The 5,799-nt window shown below is 46.2% G+C and overlaps 1 protein-coding gene across 1 annotated transcript in view; it reads left to right on the forward strand.

Annotated features, from left to right (window-relative positions):
• VCAN (versican) overlaps positions 1 to 5,799 on the forward strand; it is a 111,506-nt gene that overhangs the window by 2,043 nt on the left and 103,664 nt on the right. The window lies entirely within an intron of this gene.

Genomic DNA, 5,799 nt, shown 5'->3' on the forward strand with positions numbered 1-5,799 from the left:
GAGCCCCCGCGGCCTCCTGAGCGCCCAGTGCCAACGCCGACGCTGGACGAGCCCCGTAAGAGGGCTGAGGAAACCCTCGCCCAGCCAACAACACGCTGGTCCTTGTGCTGAGCCCCGCGGTGGCGGTGTGGAGTTGCGCCCTCTTGGCACCGTGAGCTGCATCTTTACGTCTTTTTCCTATTGCTGCTCCTCACACGTGCCCCGTGCTCCCTTCACCGTGCCGGTGGTGTGGGTCCCGGGGAGCGGTGGGGCAGAAGAGGCCCGCAGCTATCCTGCAAAGCAGGCTGGCAGGCGAAGAGGAGGGCAGAGCCTGCGTTTGGGGTGATGCTGGAAGGAGCACAGGGGTGCGCGTGGCTCCGCAGGCGCGTGAGCTCTGGGGCCTCGCTCCACGCGCTGCCCCTGACAATTTTCCACCGTGCCTCTGCGAGGCCGTCCGAGAGCCCGGAGCCACTTCTGGCATAAATTAGCGCAGGCCTGGGAGGGATGTCCTCAGGCAGCAGCTTCTCGGCAGCTGCCAGAGCGAGGAGCGCCAGAACACGCTGTGCTCTGGTCACTTTTCCTGCCTGCGCCCCTGCCTGCGCTTGGGGCTGGAGGCAGCGCCGCTCGCCCGTTGAGGCTCCAGCGCGGGAAGAGTTCCCCCTGCGGCTGCTGGCGCTGGAGGTGGTGGGGAAGGCGTGATGCAGATGCCCCTAGGACCTTCTCGGAGGCCTTAGGAGGACCTTTGCAAGTGATAACGGGCTAAGCAGACGCCAGTGATGAATCAAATTCAGGTCGCGTCTGCCGTGTGGCAGAACAGTGGGCTAATTAATCACATGGCAGAGACGTGGTGAAACTGGCGAAGTTAATTAGGCAGCCCTTACGGTGAGGTTGATATGTCAGCAATTAACAGTCAGATGGCATAAAAGGATCAAAGGAATGCAAAAGCAGAAGAAAGTGCAGGCTGTGTGCATTTGAGACAGGATAGCAGCTGTGAAGATTTCAGGCAGAACTTGGAAGGTAGCAAGAGGTGTGCTACGCACACGCTGATCTGGGATCGGTCATTTCTAGCTTGCTGGTGTTTCACTGGAAAGCTGTGTAATTGACCATTTTACCCGTTAGTAGGAGCAGCAACCTCAATTCACTTCTCTAGTGCCAGGTTCTGCTAGGGTTCCCCCCCGCCCTTTTTTTTTTTTAATTTTTTTATGTGAACCTGACTTTCACTATGGAGGCAAGGAGGGTCAATGTGCAGAGGCTGCTTTTTACATGTTTAAGGAATGTGTCCAGCTTTCACAATACAGCTGTAGAGCATGTGCTGAATCAATCTCAGTGTGACCTGAGAAGCTGCAGCCTTTAAAGACAGTGTCACCTCTATGAAAGTAGCTAATTTCTCATTGTCTCAACTTCAGAGAGATTTAGAATAGTTTTTGGATGGCAGATTTTAGTCTGTTCCACACCAGGACAATTCACTGTCTTTCCTAACCTGGAGTTTGAAACAGAAAGAGAGACATGATGTTCTCCCATCTGGTTAAATTAAAATAGCATTGGTGTGAGATCAAGCTTACATTGTAAACTAAACACAAGCTGGAATTTGATCAGAACTTATTGCTCCTACGAGTTTTTGCTGTGGTAAGGGAAGGTAGCAGTGCCTGGAAAAACAGAAGCCCTGCTCTCTCCCCACAGAGAGAACCTCTGCTGCTAGTTTTTAAAGATGTGAAATTTGTCAAGGACTTGGCATCTTCTGGTTAATAGACGCTGTGCTCAGGGTTGCATCCAGTTCAAAAATGTAGTGCAAATTACTACTGTAGATCGGTCTGCCTGTAGTAGTAGCTCCTAATAAAATGGATCAGTCCAGTTGGAAACTAGCCAGCAGGCAACCCAAGTTTGGTCACATTAAGTGAGATACTTTTTAACAGAAGGTGGAAATTAAACACTTACTCAAGTCTTGCAGTCTTGAGTTGGCAGGATTTTCTTACTGTGTCCATAGTATTATGGCTTTCTCTTACTCTAAGTGTAGTGACACCAAGGGGGAGGGAGGGCAGGGGGGGAAAGCTCATGGAAAAAGGTATGGCCAGAAGGATTTTGGCTAATTACAGTGGACTTAGGGACAGAACGGCAGCCAGCCAGCCTTTGTAAACTGTAGAGTGCAGGAATGGGAAATACAAACCAGTTTTAGAGGAGGGATTTTGCTCAGGTGGCTACAAGGGAGCACAGTCAGCTGCAGCCTCTGCCAGCAAAAGGGGAGGAGCAGGAGCAGTCACATCTGATAGCCGTGGCCTGGAAATGTGTGCAGCACTGAACAGGAATCGGGGTGGTGCTTGGTGTAAGCAACAGCCTCTGCCTCACCTGTGGCTCTTGAGGAGGATTGCTGGTACCAGGTCTGCAGAGTGCTGCTTTCTCCTAAGCTAGGCTGCCCTGGGGGCTGAGCGAGGTACTGCTGTTATGATCTGCATGCTGTCATTTGGAGAGGGTGGCAGGAGTAATTGCACATTTAATTCTGGCAGCTGTAGTGGAACAGCATTCAGTAACCGAGGAGTGCTTATGGGAGCCCACCAAGGACCGGAGTGTGAAAACCCTCGTGCATGGAGGGTTGCATGGGAATCATGCTCATGAGCCTAAGGGCTGAAAATCAGACCCTTCCCCCAATGTTTTTCATAGCTTGAGTAAGCACCTTGGGATAGAGGAGATTTAGAAAAAGAAAAGGTTGTCAGATGAGTTGTCGAGAGTCGGGTCGGGATTTTTGGCAGGTGCCTCATATTAAGCTCCATGCTCAAACAATGCAATTTTTTTGAGCTATCAGAGCTCTTGGTGCAGCAGGTGTAATTCCTGCACTACTCAGTAAAAGGTTAAGTAGCCATCACAGCTGTGAATGCTCTCTTCCGTACCAATGATTGAGTTCAGCAGTCACAGGATATCTTGAAAATTATCCTTCCACAGTTGTCTTTCTGTTTTCATATTTCATTGTGAGTGTATGTATTGTGGAAGCTGAAGATGTGAGGGTTTTTCAGTAAGATTCCTCAAATTGCATTTGTACTGCAGTCGCCACCACGATGTCAGACGATCAGTGCTCTGTGCTTGTGCGCAAAGTGGGGAGGAATGGGAAGATGAGGTCCTCCCTGTACTCTGGACTTTGTAGTGCAGGGCAGAAGCTCATGTTCAGAGCTCTCAGCTCTCTCTGAGTGTAGCAGCAGGGTTTGCTGTCTTACCAAATGCGGAAGCGGTTACACCACCTCTTGTCACGACAGTATTGCAATGAGCTTCTGAGGGCAATGGGCCTCCCATTGGCATGTGCCAAGTATGCAGGTACTCCTGGTCAGGGCCGGTGCAGTGGAGCAGGTGGCAGCTGCAACATGCAACCAGCCCTGTTAAGATGCAGCACGCTCGTCTTCCAGGAAAAAGAAAAGCCTTTATTCTTTTTCTCAGCGAATTTCTTTGATTTCCTTTTTTCTGGTCCCAAAAGCCAAGGTTGCCTTCTGGGGGAGGAGGGAGATAAAGCGTGTGGGTAAACATGGAAAGCTGAACTTGTAAACAGTTTGTTCTAGATTTTTGTTTAGTTGTTGATGTAGCCAGTGTGTGATGCATGGGAAACACATGTGGACAGAACATCTCAAAAGAAGGTCTGGAGCTACTCTGCTTTCACAGGGGCCAAAGCTTTCACATTTTCTTGCAGGAGGGTCCAGCATTTGAAGGTGGAGAAGTCTGTTGGTCTTCTTTTTGTGCTCTCTTCAGAGTGCTTGTGTTACTGAAGGATCTAGTCTGCAGTGGTTTTGGTGCTTGAGGCTTCCAGCAGTTTCAGGATACAAGGGTTGCTTGAAGGGCCTTCTAGTCTGTGCACATCTGTAGGCTCAGCATGACCTCTCTTTTTTTTAAACATTGTGTAATAATAAGGATCATTTAGGTGTTTATCTAAGCAAACATGTGACTCTGTATTTCAGAGCTGGTCCATTGCATTAAAGGGACTTCGATGTCTGCAGCTCTTATCTTGTGCAACCTCCTCACTTGTAACAACCTTCTGCAGGGAATTACTAGGGCATACATAGTATACCAGAGCACAGTATAGATTTTTAAAGTTAGTTATTAAAGAGCCACTTTTGTTTTCTCCATGTACAGCTTGGCTTGTGTAAGTGTAGGGAGAGATAAAACTCTGGCAGGATGGTGTTGGGAGTATGTGTTAGAGCCTTCAGAAAAAGTTTTATGGCAGATAGGGCTCAAACTGAATGAAGTCAAAGAAGTCCCGGTTCTTGTTTGGGACTCAGTCATAAAAAGTGCAAATTCCGTGAAGTTAATACTGCAAAATAAGTGATATCACATTATACACTCAGCTCTATTGAACGGCTGAAGCAGAGATGGGGCGTCTTTGGCAGCGTGCAGTCTGCTCTACGGAAAGCAGCTGTATTCTTTCCTCCACGCCCTGGGAATAGGTTGCAGCATATGTTTCCCAGTACAACCAGCCAGCTCTGGCCATCCACGTATAGGGAATGAAAAGCTCTTGGGTTTTCAGCCCTTTTGGGTGGGAATTTTTAACGTGATGCTGTTATGTTGGAGATTGCCTCATTGGAAAGGCTTGGTTTGAGATGTTTTGCATCTTTCCTGAACTGTTCAGCCATTACAGGATAGATGCCAATTCACACAGACTCATGTGAAGTTTGGGCTGCAGCTGTAAGCTGTGGAGAAAACTTTCCTGAGATTGAACACATCACCGGTAGTTTTCTGAAGACGTTTCTCTGCGTGTCTTGCTATCATGTTCGGTATACCTTATGGGGGTTTTTGAATGTATTGGTTAATGTTTTAATCCTAAAGCATTATATCTAAGTACTAAAGAACTAAAATGCTAACGTAAATAATGCTGAAATACCTGTGTGCAGTACAAGTTCCATAGTTACAACACAGATGTATATCTATTAAGACTCTCTTTCACTGTTCCTTTAAGCAGTTCAACTGTAATCTCTCTTGGACAGGAAAAAACTATCAGTTCGGGTTACTTGCCCAAGTAAAGAACCCAAGTAGCATATTTTGACAGCAATATCAGGAAACTCAGGATTTTGTGATAAAAATTTTTCAACGGCAGTGTTTGACAAACTATTGCTGAAAGTTATTTCTTATGTTGGCTAGATAGAACATACGTGTAACTATATGGAAGAGGGACTATTTATAAACCCTTTATAGTAGTTGACGTTTATGGGGCTTGTAATGCTTTTGCTAGCGTACTTTTGAAATTTTTGGGATATTTACAGATTCAACATGTGTAACTAAGAACTGTGGAACAAAAATGAAGATATACTATTATGAACATGCAATATATTATTATGTACATATGATATATGTGGAGAAGTTTTCAGCTGTTAGAAGGTGGAGCCTGTAAAGGAAATAAGAAGCAAACCCAAAGGGAACTGACATGTCTGAGTATCACTTCGGATTCAATAACCTGAAATTTATTTTAAGTCTGTATTTGATAGGGACATGTTGTCATTATAACAAATTTCTACCATAAAATACTGCATGGAGAAATCTTGAAAGCAGGAAGTCATCTGGCAACCTACTTGCAGATGGGAAGGATCATAGTGTGGATGTTGACTCACCATCAAAATTCATGAGAAGTTTGTCATGGGAGCCCTTTCTGACATGAACCGGATTGTTAGCTGTTGCTAAATCACAGGGTAGTTTGTGTTACGGACATAAAACCACCCAGAGATTGGATCTGAACCAGCAACACCACACCAGGAAAAAGTAATCAGATTATACTCTTCTTCTGCTACCACTGTATGGGAATAAATTTACAAAAGTAAATAAAATGGCAGAAGATCAATATATTAAGAACTATTC

This window comes from Pygoscelis adeliae, unplaced genomic scaffold (genome assembly GCF_000699105.1).
Source record: "Pygoscelis adeliae isolate BGI_AS28 unplaced genomic scaffold, ASM69910v1 Scaffold19, whole genome shotgun sequence".
NCBI lineage: Eukaryota > Metazoa > Chordata > Aves > Sphenisciformes > Spheniscidae > Pygoscelis > Pygoscelis adeliae.